Below are 25,530 nucleotides of genomic sequence, written 5' to 3'. Positions count from 1 at the left end.
TTTTTAACATGTCTCATTGACTATTTTTTCTTTCCTTTCTTTTTTTCTGGCATCACTATCTCTATCACTACTCTCCCATAACTTATTCCTCTATTCTCTATATTACAGAGTCAACTATGTCTCATTTCTTTCCAGGGCACACTACAAACTCTTTATTATATCCCATGTTGGGTTTCTTCTCCCATTAGAATGCAAGTTAAGTGCCCACACTGTGCTAAATGTTTTACAAATGTAGTGATATGGAGTCCCCATATTTAGAGAGCAGAAATCCTGTGTGTCCTGAAGAGAGAGAGAATAGATATTTCTAGTCTCTGCTCCCTTACTTTTTAAAAGAGACTTTTGTTCCTTCAGCAGAAGAAGCAGAAGACCGGAACTAGAGGTCACTCTGTTCTCCTCAGAGAGAAAAGGAGGGCCAGTCTAGCAATCTATTTATCTGCTCCCTTAAATATTGTTCTTCTAGGGAATATGAACAGGTTCCATCTAACTCTGATGATTGTCATGGGGGAAAGAGTATCCAAGTTCTATATCCAAGGCTTGATCCCTTTGCTACCTAATACCAGTTCCACAATGAACACATAAGTTGAATGCCAAAGAAACATATTTATCTAAATCATAACAAAACAGAAATCAGAGAATATATTCATAGGAAAATATATACTAGACAATATCATATAAAGGAGCTCTCTCATTGGAAGTGAGATAGCTCCACTCAACCAAGAGAGGGGAGTCCTGGATCTCAACCAAGGAGAAATCCCCTGAAGTGTCTATAATAACAAGCTAGATGTATAAATAAAATTGGAGACTACCTGTTCTTCTTAAGTCTTCCTAGAATTTTTCTCTTTTAACAACCAATTAAAGCGAGGTTGCCCTCTTCTATCTTTTCTCTGACAGTTGTCACTTGACTTGTCACTTGAAGAATATGTAATGGAGATTCCTGCTTGAAGAGAACCCCAAAGTGGGGAGTAGCTAAGAACTGAAGCTCTTGTCTCTAGCCTATGCTTCCGGGTTCCTCACACAAGAAAAGGCCTTCATCTTTGTCCAAAAAAAAAAAAAAAAAGAGAGAATCTAATACCAATGAGCTTTGGGACAGATAAAACACAAACATTATCTCATTCGATCCTCACAACTGCTCTTGGAAGTAAGTACTATTATTATTCCCATTTTATAACTGAAGAGACTGAGTGACTTTCAAATGTCACAGCTAGTAAGTATGTGAAGCAGGATTTGAATTCAGTTCTTCTAACTCCAGTCCCATTGCTCATCTGCTGTGCCATTTAACTTTGGGGACTTGTTTTTATTTTTTCTTGAATTTGTTTTTTCAGCACTTTAGCACAGTGCCTAGCACACAGCAAGTGCTTAATAAATATATGTTGCTGTTGTGATTCCAAACGTTATTCAGCAGCAGCATTGCCTTTGGGTGCTTTGGGAGAGAGCAGAAAGAGAATGAACCCTGGAAATCTTGCCTAATGGCTGGGCATTAATAATTAATAATAGATAGAATGGTTAAACCCAAGAGTCCCAAGCATACTAGTGCTATTAAACCACAAGGCCTCCTTCTAGCCCAATCACCACAGCCTCCATCATGATGATACAACTTGCCTGCTTCTGAAAGTGCTAAAACAAATAGACATGGGTGGATTTTTTTACATATTCCTCATCTACAAACTCTTTTTCTTATACCAACTTTCTTATGGTCTCTGAGGAAGTGTAAGCAACTTCCTTTCACTGGCTTCCTCACTGCCGTATGGTCAAGTCTCAAGGCAAACAGTGTTTCATTTGTATAAACAATTCTCACACCGAAATGAAAATCACACTTATCTCCAAATACAAAGTTTTGTAGATTCACAGAAGGAACATTTTACCAAAAAGCCAACAAAATATGAAGCATTTTTACAAAGTTTATCAAATATTTCACTTACTTAGTCATATAAGACTTTTATCAATCCATAAGAAAAGAGAAAAGACAAAGAAAACTGATTTCCATCTTGAGCAAAAACCTGGTCCATAGTGAGTTTTCCAAGCTAGAGAGAACTCTCCCCATTGGAATTGGGGACCTGGGATCAACTTAGCATTATTCATGTTTCAAATGGAAAAAAAACTGTCCTTCCTGTGTGGAAACGTTTTCAGTGATTCCCTCAGTGCATTAAAGCCATCCAACTAAGGTCTGGCATGGAGCATTTTGAGGTGAAAGTCCTAAGCCAATGAGTTTTGGGATTTGGGTTACATGTATTCCCAGAAGCTAATACAATGATTGGCATATAATGGACACTTAATAAATGTTTATTGAACTTGATACATACCCACACACACTACTCTGATTTAATGGAAAGAATACTGGGTTTTTCACTCAGAGGTCCTAAGTTCAAATCTCAATTCTGCCATTAATATCTGTGTGAACCTAGATTTAATCTTTGCAGACTTATTATCTCATCTGAAAAATTAGAAGTTTTATCGGATGACTTCTAATATCCTCTTCACTTCTATCACTTATAATGGCTACAATTCCTCTGACATGACCATATTATTCTTTCCGCAGTTAGATATGAGGATTAAAATACAAATGTCTCTTGGAGTGGAAATACTAAGGAATAGAGCATTGGGCTGGAAATTAGGAAGATCCACTAAGTTCTGGTCCTGGGAGCTTAGTATCTTTTGAATTTAAATAAAGTCAAGTTTACCTCTTCTGTAAAATGAGCACAGATGGACTGGAGCACATCTAAGGCCTCTTCCAGGATTGACATTCTGTGATTCTACTATAGCACTTAGGGGGTCTCCATCACATGACCCCCTAAAAGCCACACTGAACTTCATGATTCAATTTGGATTCCTCATAAACCACTGATGAGGTTCTTGGTAACTACATCCCACATTGACAGAGACAGCATGAATTAGTGTAAACAGTTTGGAAGCCAAACTACTACCTGAGACAAGGGGGGAAAAACACTGATGGTGATGATTTTGATTAGGTCTTTCGTAACCTTTAAGTGGACTTTTTATTACAATCATACCCCTGGCTGAATTCTTAGCCAAAATTTTTGCATTGACAAAGCTACCATAACTCCATAGTTACTGTGTCCAATCAGAAAGCCACGTTATGATATAATCCTCTGAGATTATATTTCCCCTATGAAAAGAACTTACTTTAATTCACAAACTCAATTAGTCTACCTTATGGTATTGAGGGTTCATTAAGAACCTTAAAAAAGACCTTAATGGCATCTTTCACTTTAATGGCATCTTTCCCCTAGTTAATTGTGAATTCTGCTAGGAAATATAGTTCTCTAATGGCTAACTCACTTTTGGAATTTAGCACACTAATCAATGGTGTAATAATAAAATCTTTGTCTCTGGATTTGGAAAAGATTTAAGTTTACAAATTTTTTTGAGACAACCAAGACACTAGTCTGAGACTCCAGGATACTTTAGGGACCCAAACTCCCTCTCCCCAATATTTGGTGGCAAAATCCCATCATTGGTGGCCCCTACAGGAAGAGTACTGAAACCTCAATATATTTAGAGGGGTTCAGTTCTTTTGCATTCCTAAACCCCAACATATAGTCTATATAGGGCAAGTAACTCCTGAACCCCATCACCAGCATTTCATAAATCACCTGGCCTAAGCTACTGAGCAAATTACATTCAAAGCAAAAAAGCATTTAATGAAAATACAATAGCAGAAGGTAAAGTCAAGATAGTAGAGAGAAGACAGTATTTTATCTGACTTCTTCCTAGCTTCCCTCAGATCAAGCCTCTGAATTGGTTTTGGAGTAATAGAACACTATATAGAATATTTGGAGTATAACAAATTTCCAGCAGAATTTTGGCAGAATTTCAGAAAAGGTTTGTTTCAATCAAACATGGAGGAGGTGGCCAAGAGCAGATATGGTGCAGGGACCCAGGGAAGTGTAGCAGGGGGGTGCAAAGCAGGGAATCTACTGGGCAGCTCTTAGCCAAAATATAATAATGTTGGATATTCTGTCTTCGTTCAGAAACCAGTGTATCAGCAGACTAGTTGCGAGACATCTAATGCAACTACAAAAGGCAAATAATGAGCCCCTGAATCTAATAACAGGAGACTTGGTGATGCCCATCCAGCACAGGAAGGAAGTCTGAAGCCATGGTTGCCTATAGAAGAAGCTTGGGACAATCTCTTCTTTTCTGTAAGAACAGACTCAACCTTTTAAAAATGAGCAAAAGAGCAAAAAGAACTCTGACCATAGATAGCTTTTATGGAGACCGAGAACAGCCCTCAAACTCTGAAGAAACTAAAGGCAAATCATCATCAAATGAAGATCCAAAGGGTGGAATGAGTTGGACTCTATCTTACGAGGCTCTTTAAGCCTTAAAATCCTTTCAAAAAGGATCTTAACAGAATTAGAAGAAAAATGGGGAAAGGAAATAAGAACTTGCAGAAGAGTTTGGATAAAGAAACACAGGAATTATCTGAAGAAAACTACTTTAAAAATAGATATAAAGAAATGGAAAAAAAAGAAACATATAACTCCTTACAGAATAGATTTGACAAAATGGGAAAAAACCAACTCTTTGAAAAACAGAATTTGTGAAATGGGGAAAAAAAAACTAATGAACAAAACAACTCATTTAAAAGTTCAATTGGCCAAATCCAAAAGGAGATTTTAAAACTCAAGAAAATAATTCACTAAAAATGAGAATTGAACAAATGGAAGTGAATGAGTCAATGAGTCATCAAGAAATCAGTTTAACAAAACCAAAAAAAGAAAAGAAAAGAAAAATAGAAGAAAATGTAAAGTGAAAATACAACAGCAAAGTAAAAACTCGAATTGTAATTCTAATCACAAAGGGATACAAAATCCTACAGATTTCCGTAGGGAGAGGGACTCCTTCCCAGATAACTCATTATCTTGGAACTTCATTCTGGCCATATCTCCCTCCCTCTCCTGGCTACTTCCCCACAATGCTGAGCAACTGCTGCCAGTGACTGCTGCTGCTGCTGCTGCTGTTGCTGCCATCTTCTGTTCTGCTGAGAGACTGGTCACTAATGTCCTCATCAAAGTCTTTTTCCTCCTCAGAATTATTTACTCTCTTTGCTCTTTTGTGTAAGCGATACCAAGCTCTTTTTTAAAGCTTGTTTGTAGACTAGCCTAATATCCAAACCTAGCCAAACTAGAAAAGTTCTTCGGATAAAGCTCCACCTTTTCCATCATCTCATTCCTTTAATAGACACCTGATCGTTTCTTGAGAACAGCTTTTGGTAGAAGTAGGAAAGAACAGGGCAGCTAGGTGGCACAGTGGATAGAGTACCAGCCCCCCGAAGTCAGGATGACCTGAGTTCAAATCTGATCTCAGACACTTAACACTTTCTAGCTATGTGACCCCAGGCAAATCACTTAACCCCAAATGCCTCTGCTAAAAAATAAATAAATAAATAAAGATAAAAATTAAAAAGAGTTGCATATAACTTAAGCAACTCAAAAATAGGAATGGGGAAAGAACAAAAAGGAATTGGGACCCAGAGAGTAGGGAAGAAAGAAAATTGACTAAAAGATACTATGAACTTATCTCCCCCCAAAAGCAAAAAACAAGTCCCCAAAACCCCAACTTGGTACAACAGAGTCAAATAGCCTCTTCTTCACAATTTTGCTTGGGACTAATTTCTGTGGAATGGTTGGCAGGAAATGGTATAAGGAGGGATAAATGTGACATCAGCACATACAATTGGAAGTCTTGTAAAGTCCCCTTCCCCCTCCTGACTCTCAATCTATATATCTTTTTCCTGCTAGACTGATTTGTTTGAGTTGGGAGTACTTTTCCTTAATCCTAGGTTGGTTTACTGTCTTTCTCTCTATAGGCTTTCCTAATTTTTAAACCTCACAGTTTAGCTCAAAGACTGTGGCTGAAGATGTAGACTCTTTTTATCGATTTATGCCCCAGGATCAAAAGCAGCTTTAGAGTCTCTCAACGGACTGAAAACAGATCCTGTCGCTGACCTGCCTTGCTCTGCTAACCCGGGATTTTGAGGATTAAAGATTTCAGCCAGAGAGCTAGAGAATTCTGGCCGACTTGTCTGCCTCGTGCTGCTCTTTGGAAGAGTAGACTGGACTCAAAGCCGAGTATCTGCATACTTTCTTTTCGTAGCCATTCATTTCTAACCTTAGAGGGAGTGTTGCATTAATTAGTTAAACAGTTCTGCTCAAAGGGCTCTTTTCATCCAGCAGCAACTCATGTGGGCGGGTTCTTTTATCTCCTACAAATCGGGGCTGCCCAGAGGTGGGAAGATGGAGGGCAGCCTAAGGAAGGAAACTTATTTAAACGAAGCCAATTTTTCAGACCTGCTTTGCATTGCAAATACTTCCTGTTGGCCTCGATGCTTCGAGTGGAATAAAGACAGATTGAAAGCTTGGGGTGGTTCGAATTCCCTTCCATGGTTCCATCACCTCCTTCTCCAAACCGACTTTCCATATGGCACTTTGGCTGCATGTTCTGATCTTATATCAGTAGAAAAGGAGGCTGGGATTCCATGATGGCCGTTTTAAATGGGGCTTTAAGATGAAGTTTCTTTCAGAGTCTTTTCTAAATAACAAAAATTTTCTTGTTATCTTTTGTTTCCCATGACAGTCATTTTTGTATATACCTCCCTTCACTACCCCCAACCCCAAAATGACCTTCTAGTTTAGGAAAGAAAAACAATTAAAGCACAATGGCAATGTCTTATTGTAAATGCAACAGTCCATCACCTTTCTACTGAGGGGAAAGGGATACTATCTCATCTTTTTCAGGGTTTTGATTAATCGTTACAGTAATTCAGCATGAAGCTTCCTTTTAATGTTTTCGTTGTAATAACATAGTCATTGTATATATTGCTTCCAGTTCACACAAATTGTCCAGTGTTTCACTGAAATACTCATAAGCATTGTTTTTATTATACAGTATTCTACTTTGTCTCCAATTTTTCATACTACAAAGAATCCAAAGAGTTTCTTTTAAGTAAGTCAACCAGATCCTATAAACTTTGCAACAATTACAGTGATGTAAATGAAAACAATACTAAAAGCTGAGGAAATAACCAAATATGATTCAGAAGGATAGATAATTCAGTATATTTTCCTCCTATGTGGGACGGATGCTAAACCCCCTTTCCCAAATGAATTAATCAGAGACATCTTCAGGTACAAAGAGAAAGCATTTATTTAGTCCTTCAGGGAGAGGCCCAGACATACACCTGGGAGCCATCCCTATTCCCACCATGTGCTTGTGGAACCTGAGCACCCAGAAGTAGAACACCTGGTTAAACAGGAAAAGACCCAACCCTTTTCACTGGATAGACTAACAGGATGTAACCATCCTTGACCAATGGTCACCAATATTGTCTGCTTCCCACAGATCACTTCTGTAACTTCCTGAGGGTCTGACCTTTAGAGACCAAGTGATTCCCTGCAACCCAAGGACCAAGACCTGATCTTCCCACTCTGGGAATAGGGATCATGTGACTTAGTCTCATACTGAGAAAACTTCACTCAATCAGTCCCATTCATTGTGCTATCAGACTTGGTGTTCTGAGTCTATTGGTTATGATTATTTTTCTTTGTTATTAGCAAGATTTTTATAATAGTAGTGGTAATCTGTAAATTTTTCAAATTTCTGTAATTTGTCATTTTTTTGGTAAATTTTTTTAAAGCATCAGTAAAACTTTTTAAATAAATGGGTCAGCTAGCATATCAGAATAAGAGTTTATCAAACACACTAATATTGGTGTTTTTAATTTTTTAAAAAAGTTTCTAGGGACCATTTTACCTTCAATTTTCTGAAGATCCTTAGGAGTTTTGAAGAGAGGGAAGAAAAAAGGAAGGAAAGGGAGAAAGAAGGAAGGAAAAAAAGAAAGAAGGGAGAGAGGGAGAAATAGAGAAAGGGAAGAAGGTACTATGTGCCAAATTAAGTGCTTTACAAATTTTATATCATTTGATCCTCATAACAACTCTAGGAGTTGGATACTGTTATTAGCCCTGTTTTATAATTGAGGAAACTGAGGCAAACAAAAATATCTTGTCCAGGGCCATACATCTAGAAAGTGACTTACGCAGTTTTTGAGCTCAGGGCTTCTTCATCTCTATAATCAAAAGAATGGCCTAGGAAGGGAAGAAAGAGAATGTGAACAGAAGAAATATATGTCTGTATTACTTCATGAGGACAGTGTACACAAAAGAAACATTAATAAATATTCTTTGGTTGTTGATTTTGTGAAAAGAAAATTCTAACCACACATCACTCCCAGGAATGTGACTCGACTTCAATGCAAAGTGTTAGAATGATTTATCTATCAAGGAGAGGGGAGAGTTTAAGAGCAAGTAAACCAAATCACCTAATCCCACTTAAAATAAGCTATAAATTGCCATGCCCTATTACATTTATTAGGCTAAAACTCATCTTAGGTATAAAGCAAAGACTGGACAGTTCTCTAGTATGTGATAGGGAGCCTGAAAACCTGAGAAACTTGACAAAATTAATATTATACTATTATGTTAATAAATAATTGTTAATTGTGATCTACTCTTTTTTTCTTTCTTTCTGTAAATAGTTGTCTGCACATTATCTGCCCAATCAAAATGTGAGCTCCTCTGGGGGCCAGAAAAGATTCTTAACCACTTCTGTTTGTGGGTGTGATATCAGCCCCTTTGGCATTTTGGTGAAATCTATGGAACTCTATCTCAGAATAGTATGTGTAAATGAAAAATAAAATTTAAAAGATGACATAGGAAACATATGAACCAAATATTTTTCCCATCCAAGTTCATGGATCCCCTGAAATCTATCAACAGATCCTTTGGGGGCTTGTCTATCCCAGTTTAAGGACCTCGGCTTTGGATTAACTCATCAGTTTGGAGTAGCAAAGGTAGTTGGTCACGTTGACAACTATGGAAAAGAAGCTATGTCAATAAAATATAGTAAGGAAGCTTCAAGAAGCTTTGGGCTGGTTCTCCTAGAATTGAGAACAGTGGCCATATACATACTCAGAATAATGTTGCTTTAAGGAAAAGCACCCTTGGAGGCACTTTGGTTTCAAGTGTGGGGGGCTTCATCACTTTTCCACCTTACAGTCAGCTGATTTGTGAGGCACAAGTAGGCAGCCCATATTTGTAGGTGAACCCTCATATATGGAGAAATATGAACAGGACAGTTCAGACCCTATTATTGTCCCAAGGCTCCTTAGATCATGCTTCTGTTAGAAGCAAAATCTTCCCACTTTTCTACTTGATAGCTTCCCAGGCTCAGGCTCTCAGATTACTCCCTCCACCCCACATTGGTCATCTGACTATTTCTCCTTTGAAAATAAAGAAATCTTCTAGAGTCTGAGAAAGAAGAGGGAGATCCCTTGTGCCATTATTCAGGGATTTATTGACATTTTATTTTGTTGTTACATTTTCTTTTTCACAAATATCATTTTGGAATGAAAAATGTGGATTTTCCCCTCACTCTCTCTGATCTAAATCCCATTTTCCAGAAAAGGATGAAGCTGATTTCCGAGCACTAAGAGCTCTTGGGAATTTTCGGGCATTCATTTGTCTGTATGGGAAGCATAGTGATGAAGGAAGCATTATGGGTCTGGAGTTCTGAGTTTAAATCCTGAATCTCCATTAAGGTTTACTTACTTTGTAAGCTTGACAAGTCAATTCTCTTTTCTAGGCCTCAGTTTCCCATTCTATAAGATGAGGAGTTGGGCCAAATGGCCTTTTAAGTCTTTTCTAGATCAAGGTCTATAATGTTATAGATTTCTGATCCATACAGCATCACTGGGAGATTAATACTTAGAGCAAGAGATCTTAATCTGAAGTTCATTAACTTTTTTTTTTTTAGCTAGATGGTCAAAACCAAGATGGTGGAGAGAAACCACAGCATTGCCTGGGCTCTTCCCAGCTTCCCTAAGAATCAATGCTAGATCAAGCCTCTGAACAGGCTTTGGAGTGACAGAAACCATAAACATTTGGAGTATAATAATTTTCCACTTTAAGATCTCTTGGAAGGACTTCAGGAAAGGTCTGTCTGAATTAGGCAAGGTGGAATGCCACCAGCTTAGGCAAGAAGAGAGGAGGCCCTGAATTGAGAATCTAGCAGGAGATTCTTAGCCAAAGTACAGCAACATTAGCTACTCTGTCCTGGTTCAGAAGGCTGGTGGATCAGCAACCAGCTATGAGACATCCAGTGCAATCATCGAAGGCAAACTATGAGCCCTTGATCTCCAACCTTAAGACATGTCTAAGCCAGACTAATTCAGTGCAGTGGGAAAGCCCCAAAGTGGCAGAAAGTCAGTGAGAGATCTCTATCCCCCTACAAAAAGTTGGGGGAAGCTTGGGTAAGGGACAATTTCCCCTGTGCCCTAGGAGCAGTGCTTAAAGTTTTAAAAATTAGCAAAAAAGGGACAGGTAGATGGCATAATAGAGTACTGAACCTGAAGTCAGGAGAACTTCAGTTCAAATCTGGCCTCAGACACTTAATATATACTAGCTGTGTGACCTTGAGCAAGTCACTTAACCCTAATTACCTTGCAAAATAAATAATAAAAACTTTTTTTTTAAATGAGCAAAAAAAGTAAAAAGAGCTCTGATCATAGAAAGCTACAATGGTGACAAGGAAAATCAGAACACAAACCCAGAAGAAGAGAGCAATGACAAAATGCCTACATGTAAAGCTTCAAAGAAAGATTTGACCTGGTCTCTAGTTTACAAAGCTCTCTTGGAAGAGTTCAAAAGGGATCTTTAAAAGGTTCAAAAGAAAAAATAATGGGGGGAAAAATGAGAGCTATGTAGGAGAATTATGAAAGTTGCGGGGAGAAGCCAACAGCTTGGAAAAGAAAGACAAGACCAAAAACAACTACTTAAAAAATAAATATGGCAAAAAAAGAAGAAAAAAACATATACTGAAGAAAACAATTCCTTAAATAATAGAATTGGCAAAGTGGGAAAAGAAAACAACTCCTTAAAAAATAGAATTGGTGAAATGGAAAGAAAAATCCATTGAGCAAACCAATTCCTTTAAAAGTATAGGTAGACAAATACAAAAGGAGGTTAAATAAATTAACCAAAGAAAATAGTTCATTAAAAATTACAATTGGGAAAATTGAAGTGAATAACTCAAGATATCAAGAATCAGTCAAACAGAATTTTAAAGAATGAAGAAGTAGAAGAAAATGTAAAATACCTCACTGGAAAAAAAAATAGAACTAGGAGAGGCAATCTAGGAATTATTGAATTACCTGAAAGCTATGGTCAAAAATTTTTTTAAAAGAGCCTGGACAAAATCTTTTTTTTTCTTTTTTTAAATAAAGTTTTTTTTTCCAAAACATATGCATAGATAGTTTTTAACATTTACCCTTGCAAAACCTTGTATATTGTGTCTGGACTATCTCTCTAGAGGACTGCAGTACCAGCCCAAGTCCTTGGTATTAGAAAAGGAGTGAAGAGGCAGGGCTCACGTGGATGGTCAAACATGGAATCCTTTTATTCCAAATTCTCACAGCTTTATATACCCTAATACCCGTATGTAACCAAAGCAACATTGCACATAGGCTAACTATATACTATGCACATGGGAGCACATAAACAACTTGCTTGTTGATGATTCTTTGCCACCTGGTATCACTCTGCTTCAATCACAACACAGGTTGTCACCTCCCCCTGACTTCTCAGCAAGGCCAAGAGCCCCCAGGGAGATGAGAAGCTGAATCAGACATTGTCAGCAGGTTCCCTCTGGGCTGAAGGATCTTATATCTCACCCAGAATTCCCCCACGATCTGTGACCCTCAACACTTGTATTCCAATTTTTTTTTCTTTATCCCTTTCCTCTACCCCTAAATGGCAAGTAATCTAATATATGTTAAACATGTAATTCTTCTATACATATTTCCACAATTATCATGCTGCACAAGAAAAACCAGATCAAAAGGGAAAAAATGAGAAAGAAAACAAAATGCAAGCAAATGCCACCCCCCCAAAAAAAGTGAAATTACTATGTTGTGATCTATACTCAGTCCCCACAGTCCTCTCACTAGGCTCAGATGGCTCTCTCCATCACAAGATCAATGGCCTGAATCACCTCACTGTTAAAAAGACCCATGCTGGACAATATCTTTCAAGAAATGATCAAGGAATACTGCCCTGATCACCTAGATCCAGAAAGTAAAATAGTCTTTGAAAGAGTCCACTAATCATCTCCTGGAAGAAACTCCAAAATGAAAACTCCAAGGAATATTGTAGCTAAATTCCAGAATTATCAGATTAAGGAGAAAATGCTGCAAGCAGCTAGAAAGAAATAATTGAAATAGCGAGAAGCCATAATCAGCATTGCCTAGGACCTAGCAGCTTCCACATTAAAAGACCAGACGGTCTGCTATATAATATTCCAGAAGACACAGAAGACACTGGACTCCAAACAATAATCAACTATCCAGCAAAATTAAACATTATTTTTTGGAGGGAAAATGGACCTACAATAAAATAGGGGATTTTTAATTATTTCAGATGAAAAGACCAGAGCTGAACAGAAGATTTGGCTTCAAATATGAGATTTAATAGAAGCATAAAAAGGTAAACAGGGAAGAAAAACACTATGTTTTTTAAAGGTTAAAATGTTTTGGATTGTAAGAATTTTACTCTTCAAAATAAATTAAAAAATCAATGAAAAAAAGGTTAAAATGTTTACATTTCTTTGTGAGAAGATGATACTCATAATTCTTGAGAACAGTATCTTTGTCAGGGCAGTTAGAAGAAATATACATAGACAAAGGGTATGAGTATGAGTTGGCTTTCATGTGATGATATAATATATTTTTGATAACAATTCAATATAATTGGTTTCCTTTCAAAATCTTATTTTCTTTTCAAATCTTATTTTCATTTCAAACCAGTATTCTGAGGAGTCCTAAGTTTCATTACATTGACAGAAAGATCCAAGACTCAGAAAAAAAGTTCAGAATTCCTGACTTAGATGGATTTCAGAATCTCCAAAGATTCATTCATTCAAAACAAATTAGTGACATCAGTCATTCCCAAGTTCATAGGACTCCAGATACCCTTTAAAGGGAGTGAGGCCAAAATATGTTACAGAATTTGCCCAAGACTCAAGGTGGATCACAACATAGTATTTTCATCTTTGTTGTTGTTGTTGTTGCTTACTTGCTTGCTTGTTTTTTTTTCTCGTTTTTTTTCTCTTTTGAACTGATTTTTCTTGTGCAGCATGATAAATGTGGAACTATATTTAGAAGTATTGCACATGTTTAACCTATAATAGATCATTTGCTGTTTAGGGGAGGGAGGGAGAAAAATTTGGAACACATGGTTTTACAAGGATGAATTTAAAAACTAGAATTTGCCCAAAGCAATAAATCTTAGATTGGAACACAAGTCTTCTGACTCTGGGCAACACCCTCCCTCTTACTACCCACAACATACAGCCTCATAATACAGTCTACATCAAAGCCAAGAAACCTTTCCTTGATTATTGGCCTTTGTCAAAACCTATAAAGATTTTTCTTAGCTAGAGTTTTCTACTTTTTTATTTGGGGCTTCGGTTTTCTTTTTTCTTTCCCTTATTTTAAATCATATCCCTAAACTAGTTTCTTCACCTAGGGTCTATGATCTTGCTGCTTTAAAAAAATGCATTTTTGATAGCTGAATTCCAATATAATTAGCTTACTTTGTAATGCTATGTATCTAAAAACCTTATTCGGAAAAATGGTTCAATAGGCTTGGCTAGACTGCCGAAGGGATTCACACACACACACACACACACACACACACACACACACACACACAGTTAAAAATCTCTTCCCTAAATTCAGCAGCCTGCTTCTCCTCAGGGCATCCTCCTCCCTCTGCCAACCTTGGGGCCCTGCCCTGTTGGGAATTTGTGCTCTAGAAGAAAGAATGAACGACTTGCCCGGGAACCCCAGCCCTCCACCAGCCTGCTTCCCCACACTGGCTAGAGAGAGGAGTGAGGGTCTCCTCTCTCACATCCTGCCTGGTTTCCTAGCAACCTCCTTCAGTCCTCTCTGACAAGTCACCGCCTGCTGCTGCACACCCAACAAAGAGAAAAGTGACAGCACAGCTCCAGTCCCTCCCTTTACAAGCCCCCCTTCCATCCCCTTGTTCATTAGCCTTCATTGGGGGGCTTGCCAAGGGCCTCTTGATGTCCCCTCCCTGGTGGAGTCACTATTCCACTATGTGACTCCTCACAAGGATCTTGGAGTGATGGCAATTTTCCATCAATATCTGGGTATGTACTGGGCATTTCTGATTGAATCCCTAATTATTCCCTGTGTCCCATCATCTCTCTCCCACAAGGTACGACCTAGTCATTTTATCGGTATCTATGGGGTGTGCTTGTGTGCCTGTGTGTGTGAGCCAGCATCCATAATCATGCATGTGATTTTTTTTTGTTTCCTTATTCCATCCTCCCCTTTGAATTTGTCACTCAAAGAAGGTTCGTTGTTTGTTTGAAAGTCTCCTGCCAACGTCCCCTCCTTTTCATACAAGAAAGAGGCTGTCTCGGCGGCTCTTGCTCAGAGACTATTTGCTTGCTCTACACACCCTTGCTTGATTGCTTGCTCCAAGTCAGTGGTTGGGACTGGGATTTGGGACTGTGTACATGCCCCTGCACTAGGCTATTATGGTGGAGGAGACAGGGATGCAGAGCCTGCTTAGAAACTCAAGAACGGAGTGTTTTCCAACCTTTTTGTTTGCCATCCCTTCTAAACTGAACTGAGATAATGTCTAATGAGCAAATCTAGATCCCAAAGTACTAAGTCTAGAGGAGGAAAAAATGTATCCAGTAGGACTATGAAAAATTAGAAACAATTTCATTGCCCATCATTGCCCATGGGCTAAACAGAAATGCTCTGTATGAACTTAATGGAACACCCTATGGAGCTATTAAAAATGACAAGTAAGTGGAACATACAGCCTCGTGGAAATATTCATCTGACTTTATTTATTTATTTTTGGTTGCTGGAGGAGAAGTGGAGTTAGGTGGGTGCTTAATGCCTGTGGGATTTCGGACAAATGACTTACCCTTCCTGAGTCTCATTTACCCATTATAACTTAAGGAGTTGAATTAGAGCATTTCCAAAATCCCTTTTAGCTCTCAAGTTGTGATGCCCTCATTTTATCAATGTGGAGAATTCCCTCCATGGATACAAAGGGACAATTTCTCATAACAGAATCTGCCTCAGCCACTGAGAAAGTGACTCATCCATGCTCACTCACTAGTATATGTCAAAAGCAGAATTTGAATCCAGATCTTCCTGACTCCAAAGATCAGCTTTTTGTCAGGATACCTAAAAACTATTCTGAAATCAGGTAAAGTGAGAACAAAGCAGAACAAGAGGCAGAATGGGCAAATTAATTATGTCTATGCAGTATAATCAAATGGAAAGAATGTTGGATTTGAAGTCAGAGGATATGAAATGGAATCACTTTTGGAGAGATCTTAGGGAGGTCCCTTCTGCTTTCATTAGCCTCTGTTTCCTCCTCTGTAAAATGAGAGATGGAGACCAGATAACCAGAATGTCCTACTAGCTCTAAATCTTTTATCCTGTTTACATTGGTGAAGATGAAAGAAGAATTTGGAGTGATGGTTAGAATGTAAATGTGCATTCAGTTCCTTTTTTTCAAGTATTTCATAATGCTAATTTTTAAAAGAGAAAAAAAAAAAAGAATTGAGATCCTTTAAGGACTTCCTACCTTTAAGGTGGATTTCTGCCTTAGGGTCATGAATTTTAATAACACACTATGATTCACCATGAGAAAAATGGGGATGCTGCCTACACACACACACACATACACACACTCTCACTCACTTACACTCCCAGGAGCCCTCTGCTAGAAAGAGAGCAGCTGCTTCTAAAACGGAAAAGGAAAACCAGAGAAGGGATACTAACTGACCTCAGAGAAAGGAATAATAGTGCCTTTTAGAATGCTAGATTTGGGAGAAGAGACTGATTATAGGTATGACAAGACTCCCACATTAATTTCATCGTAACTCTGAAATTTCACCATTAGAGCATTTGTCCCTTTGGCTATAAGATTGTAGGCTCCTAAAATGAAAAACATTTTTGAAGGGAAGAGATAATCATTGACACTCCCACAAGGGCACCAATCCTCTCTTATTTATCTTTGTATTTATTCTATTGTTTAGGAGAGTTCATTGCACATACTAGGTATTTGATAAATGATTCTTGAATTAATTAATGTTAATTGTGGAAGGAGGTTTGAATTTGTGTGTATGTGTGTGTGTGTGTGTGTGTGTGTGTGTGTGTGTTTTTATTCTCTCCTTAATCCCAAATCTGACAAAAGCTCACGAGAATGCTAGGCCATGAGATTAGGAGGGACAGACAAGGGACATCCTTTCCACTTCCACAGAGAGGGGCGGGGAGAGAACTGAAGACAAACTCCACTAATTTCATAGTTTTGTCCAGACTGGTCACGAGTGTTTTGTTGAAATTTTGTTTGGAACAAGATTCCATCACACACCTTGCCCACCAAGTCCTGTATAAAGCTGAAGTAGAAGAGGAAAATATAGGGAGCCTTTCTTTGTACCCTCCCTCTGGTAGCTACAGAGTTATGCTAGAATCAGCTCCCACAGTCTCCTGAAAGTAAGTTGTTAAATTTTCAGTGTGAGCATTTTACACTCTGGAAATAGCAAACACTGTGAATCTGGGATTGATTTATTGTTTTGTTGCTAGCCCAGACTTAAGAAAGTGATGGAGAAAATGTTCAAAGAGCAGATGAACTTTAAAAATGTGTCACTCCCTCCGCTCCCGTACTTCCCTAAAAACTAGTTATTAAATATAAATATATGTGTACATATATATATATATACATATACAGGCATGTATGTATGTATATCAGCATACCACTAGACTATGGCTCCCTGAACTCAAGTAGGAGAAGCTCAGAAGTTCAGATAGAAAGGAGCTACCTTAGTGAAATCCCAGTTCTTAGGGAGAATTTGTGGCTTTTATGTAGTCCTTTTGGGACTTTTCTCTGTCATATATCTCCAGCCCTTAGGATAGTACCTGGCACATAATAAGCACTTAATAAATGCTTATTGATTATTGATTAAGTAAAGTTTGGAAAAATACTTTTACAAGAATCATCTTATTTGAACCTCATAACTCTGTGAGGTGGATACACCAGTAGATGAAGAAGAACTCAGACCGATGAATTCATTGGTAGTATAGAGAACTATCAGTGTGGAAGCTCCTTTAGTATGAGAACTAGAGATGCATAGGATATCGACAGATTAATTGATTTGCCAATGGTCACAGAGCTGGTATGTTAACAGAGACAGGATTTGAACTGAGGTCCATCTGACCACTTTATCAGGCTACCTTTGATACAGCAGGTATCTTTATTCACATTTTATAGATGAGGGAACCGAAGTTCAGAGAGGGAAACTTGTCCATGGTTACACAATCATTTTTCTATTGCTCCCTTATTTGTATAAGTGGGGGAAATAATGCAAAACGAAACCCTCAGTTTATCATATGGTCACAACATGCAAGCCCTTTCATTACTTAAAAAGAACCAACTTTCTGCTTCTACATGAAACTCCTCTGAAGGAAGGATATCTGGGTGCAACAAGAAGGGAGTGAACATTTAGCAATCATGTGAAAACATCTCCTTCTAAGAATATATTATTTGATGTAGAACTCTTGGATTTTTCTTGTTTCTGGCTGTTAAAGTTTTGACAGCTTTTCAACTGAGGAAAACTAATTGCAAGCATTGAATCCACAATATAATTTTACAAAATTTCAGCTTTGAGGAGAATGGCTTCAAAAAACAGAAAACAAAGCCTGACACATTCCATATTTCTGCTCTTGAGTTTAGATTACAAAAAAATTACTCAGTGTTTTCTGGGCTTATGCTGTAAAATAAAATTTCAACTGGAAGTTGCTTTCATTCATTCTAGATCTGACCCACATTACAAAAATATATTAATGAGATGAGATAACATAGCATGATAGCATGGTCTTGAAGTTGGAGAGAATACAGATTCAAATCCTGCCTCTGATACAAACTAGCCAGGTAACTCTCTAAAGAGAAGGTGCTGACTTGTATTAGTAAAGGAAGTTTGTCATTGAACTCTCCAAGGATCAATGAAATAAGAGGTCCATTCCAATAAAAATAGGTAATATATATGAAAGGCCATTGTGTGACTCAGTGTAGAGAGTACCTGGCCTAACATCCAAAAGACTCATCTTCATAAGTTTAAATCTGGTCTCAGATACTTACTAGCTGTTTGACACTGGGCAAATCACTTAACTTTATTTGCCTCAGTTTCCTCATATGTAAAATGAGGTGGAGAAGGAAATGGCAAACCATTTCAGTATCTCTGCCAGGAAAACCCAAAATGGTGTCACAAAGAGCTGGACACTCCTGAAAAAATGGTTGAACAATAACAAATATATATGTAAACAATAAATATAAGTAAGGAATAAAACAGGAACTTTTTCCTTGCTTGATTCCATCATTCATTCCAAACTCAATATTATTCACTCAGAAATGATGATTTCTAAGGGACTTTTTTCCCCACTTTTTCTTAATATCTAGTTGCAGATTGATATTCAGCACCAACTGAAATAAGGACTTGCTTTATTCTTATACTTTGGCCCCTGTGATCTCCAATTTGTGGACATCACCCCCTCCAATGATACAAATCATAACTTATCCAAGCCTGCCCAACCTGAGGGTCTCTTGTCCAGGTGCCAGATACTGGGCTAAGAGTTGAGGTTGCAATAGGAGCAGGCAATTCTAGCTCTCTGGGGAACTACATAAAAATGAGCCTTTGTTCTAACATACCAGGGACCAGAATAGACAAGCTCTTGCCTGTGTTCCATACTTCCAGCTGCAACATCAACAAAGAGAATCCTCCTTTATCCAGCTAACTCCCATCTTGAGCACTGGAGCCATGCCCATGAGTCATGTCCTCTCCAAGAATACAGAAAGAAGCCAAAATCAGTTTCCCTCAAGTGATTATTTCCCTTCCAATTTCTTAGTTTGCCAGTATAATATTACAGACAGCTGCTGCTATCAGGTTGACAGGTAGAAGGAATCTATCAAAGGGATGTGGGACAGATCTTGACTGACATGATGGTTCATTTAAATTAGGGGCTTTTAATCTCGGGGTCCATAGATAGATTTCAGGAGATCTGTGAACTTGGATGGAAAAAAATTAGATCTTTATTTCAAAAAAATGGATTTCCTTTGCAATCTTATGTATTTAGTTGATACATTTAAAAACCTTTAAAGAAGATGAGGACAGAGGGATGGGAAAGTTATGCATATGTGAGTCAGTTAGGTCTGGAGTCAGGAAAAACTGAATTCACATTTGGCTCCAGACACTTACTAGCTATGTGACCCTAGGCAAGTCATTTAATCTATTTGCTTCCATTTCCTCCACTGTTAATGAAGACAATAATATTGTCTACCTCCCACAGAATTGTGAGTGTGAAATGAAATATTTGTAGTGCTTTGGAAACCTTAAAGGTCAATAGAAACGCATTATATTATTATTATTATTATTATTATATCTAACACAAAAAGATTCTGAGAAATTTTCTGGGTTGGGGAGGAGGATTTTTGTTTTAAAAGTTAGCCAGTGTGGCCCTGGTGTTTTCCAGCAGAGTTATTACACTGACTCTTTTCTTTCTGATGATTAATGCTCCAGAAAGCACTTGAGTTTCTAGAAATCTACATATTTCCATATGCAAATCTTGTTGATTTGGATGATCTAAAGAGGCTCTTAGATAAATGAACCTTGAGAATTAGTCCTAATGATTTCTATGCATTTGCAAGATAAACCATATCATCAAAAATAATACTCTATTTACTTTCTCCACTTTGGGGAGGAAGTGAAATGGAGGAGGAAGGAACAGAGGGAAGCAGACCCTGGGTCCTTGATTTTTATCTTAGTGTAATTGTAGTTAACAAGCAAACTATGTATAGTGATAGTCAATTGTGTAAACCTCCTCTTGGTGCCCTTTGACAGTCAAGTAAAAGTCACTTGTCCAGTCAATACAATCTGTCATCCTTCCCTATTATATTGTGGTCGGGTTGTGCCGGTTACCCTTGAAAAAGGAATCCAGAAGAGTATGTTCTCTCTGGATTTTTAGGGTTGTTTTGCTTTTTGATTGTGTGTTTTCTCAGGGGAGGTGGTTCAATCTTCCTCAAAAGCATTCCTAGAAATATTTTCTGTCCTGACACCAGACCTCTCAACAGAACAAAAATCACAGCAGTGTATCTTCCAATTGCATCCATAAAATTTTCCAAACAATCAAGGGCTGAAGAATCAATGAACATTTATTAAACACGTATTATGTGCTGGACACTGTGTTAATTTCTGGGAATACAAGACAAAAATGAGTCTGTCCTTATCCACAAGGATCTTGTATTCCTCTACATTGAGAATCACAGATTTAGAATTGGAAGAAATTTCAGAGATCATCTAGTCCATTGTCATTATTTTTCAGTAAGAGAAACTGAGAACCCTAAGTGACTTGTTCAAAATCAACACAGGTAATAAGTATCCAAGGTAGAACTTGAATCCAAGTCCTTGGGGTTTTGGGCACATTCTCCAGATCTTTAATTAAAGGTCAGTCCTATTCATTTTTTGCTCAAGTATTAAAAGCCTACAGGGGTCCTCAAACTTTTTAAAATAGGGGACCAGTTCACTGTCCCTCAGACTGTTGGAGGGCTGGACTATAGTAAAAAACAAAAACTTTGTTTTGTGGGCCTTTAAATAAAGAAACTTCATAGCCCTGGGTGAGGGGGATAAACATCCTCAGCTGCCAAATCTGGCCCGCGGGCCGTGGTTTGAGGACCCCTGCACTCTTTATGTCTCCAAGATGGGATTTAATAGTAGGTGCTCCAATGCTCCAAAGGCTCTTCATTAAAATTGGTACTTGTTCATATAATGCATTCACAACTCATCCATGCTCTTCAGTCCTGTACTACTTTAACTTTCCTCCGCAACCTTCTATAAGCTACAGCAGAGATTCCATCCAACATGCTAGAAGTTTTTTTTAAATTTAACTTACAAGATACCAAATGAGCAAAATGCCTTCTCCACTGATTATCCCTTACTCTTGCTAGCTGACCAGCCCATCTTTTTTTTTCCTTGCTCTATCTCTGATGTCACCTTTTATATGAGTTCTCTAGTGCAATTCCTTACTTGGAATGTGCTGCCAAAATACTCACACTCACCCCGCACCTCTCCATTGCCCTTTGAATGATCCCCAATCCAAGTTCTTTGAAGATTATGGTATTTTATATCCCGCTATCATACAATGATACTGAAAGAATATTATTGAGAAAAGAATGGACCCTTGTTTCAGAGAGAAATTTAGGGTCTTTAAAAAGCTTTTGTACATTCCCAGAGCATTCAATAAACTAAGATAATGAGGATTAATAGTCAGATCATAAAAGATCCATATTTCACCTATTACTGTATCCAGATAATTGAGGTTAAATTATATGTTAATCATTTCCATTATGCAAACATTTGAAAGAAGTCAGATTTAATACTGAGTCATTCATGATCAACCAATCGACAAGCATTTATTAAGCATCCTTGGGCTGTAGGTTGATAATAAAATCCTGGTAGAGAACAAGTCACAAGATCATAAAAACTGAGCTACAGAGAATCTCAGAAGTCACCTAGTCTTAACTGCCTCGTTTTTATAGATTAGGAAAGTGAAACCCAAGAAATGAAGTTACTTGCCTGAAGTCACACAAGTAGTAAATATCAAAGATTTGAATTCAGATCCCCCTGACTCCAGAATCAGTTGATTGGGTCCAGAATCCAGTTGATTGGATTTTTCCATTGTCCTACCCTGCCTCTGTGACAGAAGATAATTGTGTTAATTTAATGGACAAGGCACCAGACTTAGATTCAGATTAAGAGGTATTGGATTTATGGAAAGGAGCAAGGCTTTTGAAAAATATATAAGAACAGGTTGCTATCAGATAGCAATCTCTTATGCTAATAGATGCAGTCAGAGAAATCCCTGAACCAGCAGTCCAGTCGGTCATGTATCATCCCAGAACCTGGATTCCCCAGTATCTGGCAATGTGCTGAAGCCCACAATTAAAGTCAGCCAGGAATGTGGGCAGCATCACACCCAGGTGCTGAGTGACTCAAGGCTCTCTGCGGCAGAAGAATTTTTATACCCCAAAGGACTAGATGGAAAAATATTGGCAGGTGTTCTCAGGACATGCCCAGGGACAGTTGCCTGCAAGCCATCTCTAAGGAGGAGGCAAGAGGCTTGGGAATGTCTTGTGACAGGAATAATATGACCTCTTTAGGAAGAATTGAAGAAGGCAAGAGAAAGGAAAAATTAAGAGTTTTAAAAGCTTAAAAAAACAAATCTGAAGGCATAAATATTCAGCTATCAAATGGATAGTTAATGAAGTTAACTCACTAATATAACTATTCTTCAAAAATACGCAGCCTACTAACCTACCAAGAGAGTTAACAGATGGTGGATAGATGAGCATAGCTTCCCCAAGCCATCAAGTTCAAGGGTCCAAGTTAAATGTATTGAGCATGAAACAGCTAGAGTTTAATTGGAATAGCAAATGTATTGACTTTCCTTTATCCCTTTCAGTCTTCTCCATGTGCCCACAGCACCTCTCCCAAGGTATCTATTCCAAAAGTCTATCAAGCATCCATACAAATAGCTCAGAAACAATAAGATATATAAATGGAATTTAGCCTTAGCATTCACCAGAAAAATTCCATTCAACAAATAAGTACCTACTATGTGCTGAAACTATAAAGACAAATATTAACTAGTCTCTGACCTCAAAGAATTTGTATTCTACTGAGGAAAAACAGCATATTCACATACATACAAAAATATATTTACAGAATATTTTTGGGGGGGAAGAATCAGACTGGAGAGGTCAAAAAAAGAGTCCCTATAATCGGAGGCACCACAACCAAACTTTAAAAAGGAGCTGACCCTAAGTGGGTATAATCAATCATAGAGTGGAAAGATGGGTCACATCATAAAATAACAGTTTTTGTGTTTGTCTCCTTATCCCCCCAACATCTCATCTCTCCTTTCACCCCATTGTACAAACTCCAACCTCCCCCTTTTTAAGCCAGGTCTTCTACCCCATATATCCATAGTAATTCGCCATGCAGGGGATAGTATAACATTTGACCATGAGAGGACACTTCAATTACCCATTAGCCATATTTTACTCTGTTCCACTTGTTTTGAGTCCAGTGACATTGAGTAAAGAATATGGTAAAAATACACTCAAAAATTACCAAAATATAAAATCTGAGCTCATCAAGTATCCATGCTATGGCCTGGTTTCTTCTCATTCTTCTCATTATGACTGTTCCTTCTTTCCTCCCATGAACCTCCCAGACTCATAGGTCTGGACAGTTTACTCACTATTAATGAACATGAGACAAATTTTTTTAAAAATACATAAAAGGATGAAATTGAGTTGGTTTTCAATGGGGCTGATTTCCCCCCTTCTCTACCTCTCCTACCAGCTAACACATTCCTGGATTTGGCCGTTCTCTGCTTCCTCTGGCTGTTTCTAACCTCCCACAATGCATCTGCCCTCCTTTCTCTGTCTCCATGAACGTTCCACAGAGCAATTTCAGTTCATACTTTGCATCCAACTACTTGTGAACACAAAAGGCAGAGCACTGTCCTCACAATCTGTGTCACACAGAACAGAAGAACCATGGAAGTTAGGGCAGTCTTCTCCTCTTCCCCCTTTTCTCTCTTAAGGCCTTCTCAAAAGTCCTGGACAGGAGACCCTCCAAGACCTAAAGAACCAGAAAGTCTTGAAAATGCACGCCCTACACACATTTCCCAGCTCACCCATTCTTTCTATGACCCCCTTGTCTCCTATTCTTGTGTCTCAGTCAGACAAGTTGGTTAAATTGCAACCCCTGTGATTTAGGAAAAGAATACAGGTAGCTAGCTAGCTAGATTCATAGAAAGATTGATTGATTGATAGATAACATATTAACAAAGATGGGCCTTTCTTCTTATATCAAAATCAATTACTTCAATTCAATATTTCTTCTTTACCAAAAAAGCATGCTGGTCAGACAGTTACCTGAGGGTTACAAGAAACTGGGAGACTCAAGCTCTATTTTCTAAAAGCTATGTAATCTTGAGCAAATTATTAAATTCTCTGGCTTTTTATTTTCTACCAGATGAGAAAGAATACTATTCTATGGTACTATACCAAATTCTCCTTTTGGTTCTCTTCTGACTGTTTCTTTTAAGAGTTCTACAAATATGTGTTAAGCCCCTACTATGTATAAAACAATAGGGAGTCACTGGGGATTTTTTGAATAGGTTTGCATTAGAAATATTATTTGGGATGCTGTGTGAAAGATGGATTAGAAACGAGGGAATGGAAACAGGGAGACCAATTGGGAAACTAATGCAATAATTAAGGTGAAAAGTAATAATAGACTAAGATGGTAACTGTGTGAGTGGAAAAAAGGGGATGAATGGGAGAGATGTTGTGGGAAGAGAACTGATAACAGTTGGATATTGGGAGGGAGGAGAAAGGAGAAATCAAAGGGATCGAGGACTTGGGTATCTAGAAGAAGTGATTCCCTTAGTAGAAATAAGAAAGCTTTGAGGAGAGGGCTAAATTTGCAGGAAAATATAATGAATGCCATTTTGGATATGTTGAGTTTCAGATGTTACAAAGTACTCTCCGTGGAACTGGCTATGTTTAGCCGTCATAGTCATCATTGCCATCTTCATTATCCTCTTGATCATCATCTTCATTTATATACTGAATATCCACTTTGTGACAGGAGAATTATAGAGAAGCAGAAGATATGCGTCCTGCCCTCAAAGAGCTTGCAATGGAAGATGTAACACTATGGCTTCTCTCATTTATAAACACATATACACCAGTATAGTAACATGCTCCTTTTGCTAGGTTGGCCCTAAATACTTGCCCATCTCACCTCCGTGCTCTGGTGGAGGGGTAGACCTTTTCTACAAGATGGAGCATAGAATCCACCTTTTTTTTTCCTTCCAGAATTTAGTCACTCCAATGTAATGCTTAAACTATAAACATTGTCTTACTTCTTTAAGCTATTTACTAGACTTCAGTTCAAGGAGCCCTTTGGTTGACAAGAGAAAAGAAAGGATGGAGACCAAGGACTTTTCTGTGTCCTGGAGACATTGTTTTGTCATTAAATTAATACCTGTGCTCCCTTATCTCTTCCTTTTTAGTTCAAGGCATTCTGAACTCAGAGCTTTCCATGGTCATCTGGTGGGGAATTACAAGTCCACTTGTTGTTACAAAGTGGAAATGTGCTAATGAAATCCAGATTTGGGGGGATTGGTTTCTCTTTCCTGCTTTTGCCAGAGATCAGAGGAATAGGAAAGACCCAGGCCTAACTTTTAGTTGGCCAGGATTATATCAGGGTCCTAAGATTTCTTGTTCTAACATTAATTGTCTTGAACATATTGTCTTTCTTGTGTTTAAGCACTGACTG

The 25,530-nt window shown here is 38.1% G+C and overlaps 1 long non-coding RNA gene across 1 annotated transcript; it reads left to right on the top strand.

Annotated features, from left to right (window-relative positions):
• Positions 1 to 14,067: 14,067 nt before the first annotated feature.
• LOC116419950 lies at positions 14,068 to 24,942 on the top strand. The gene is made up of 2 exons (XR_004230275.1): positions 14,068 to 14,244; positions 24,718 to 24,942. It is a non-coding gene; the product is annotated as an uncharacterized LOC116419950 (long non-coding RNA).
• Positions 24,943 to 25,530: the final 588 nt, after the last annotated feature.

Source organism: Sarcophilus harrisii, chromosome 6, assembly GCF_902635505.1.
Source record: "Sarcophilus harrisii chromosome 6, mSarHar1.11, whole genome shotgun sequence".
Taxonomy (NCBI): domain Eukaryota; kingdom Metazoa; phylum Chordata; class Mammalia; order Dasyuromorphia; family Dasyuridae; genus Sarcophilus; species Sarcophilus harrisii.
This window is presented reverse-complemented; position numbering and strand designations above follow the sequence as displayed.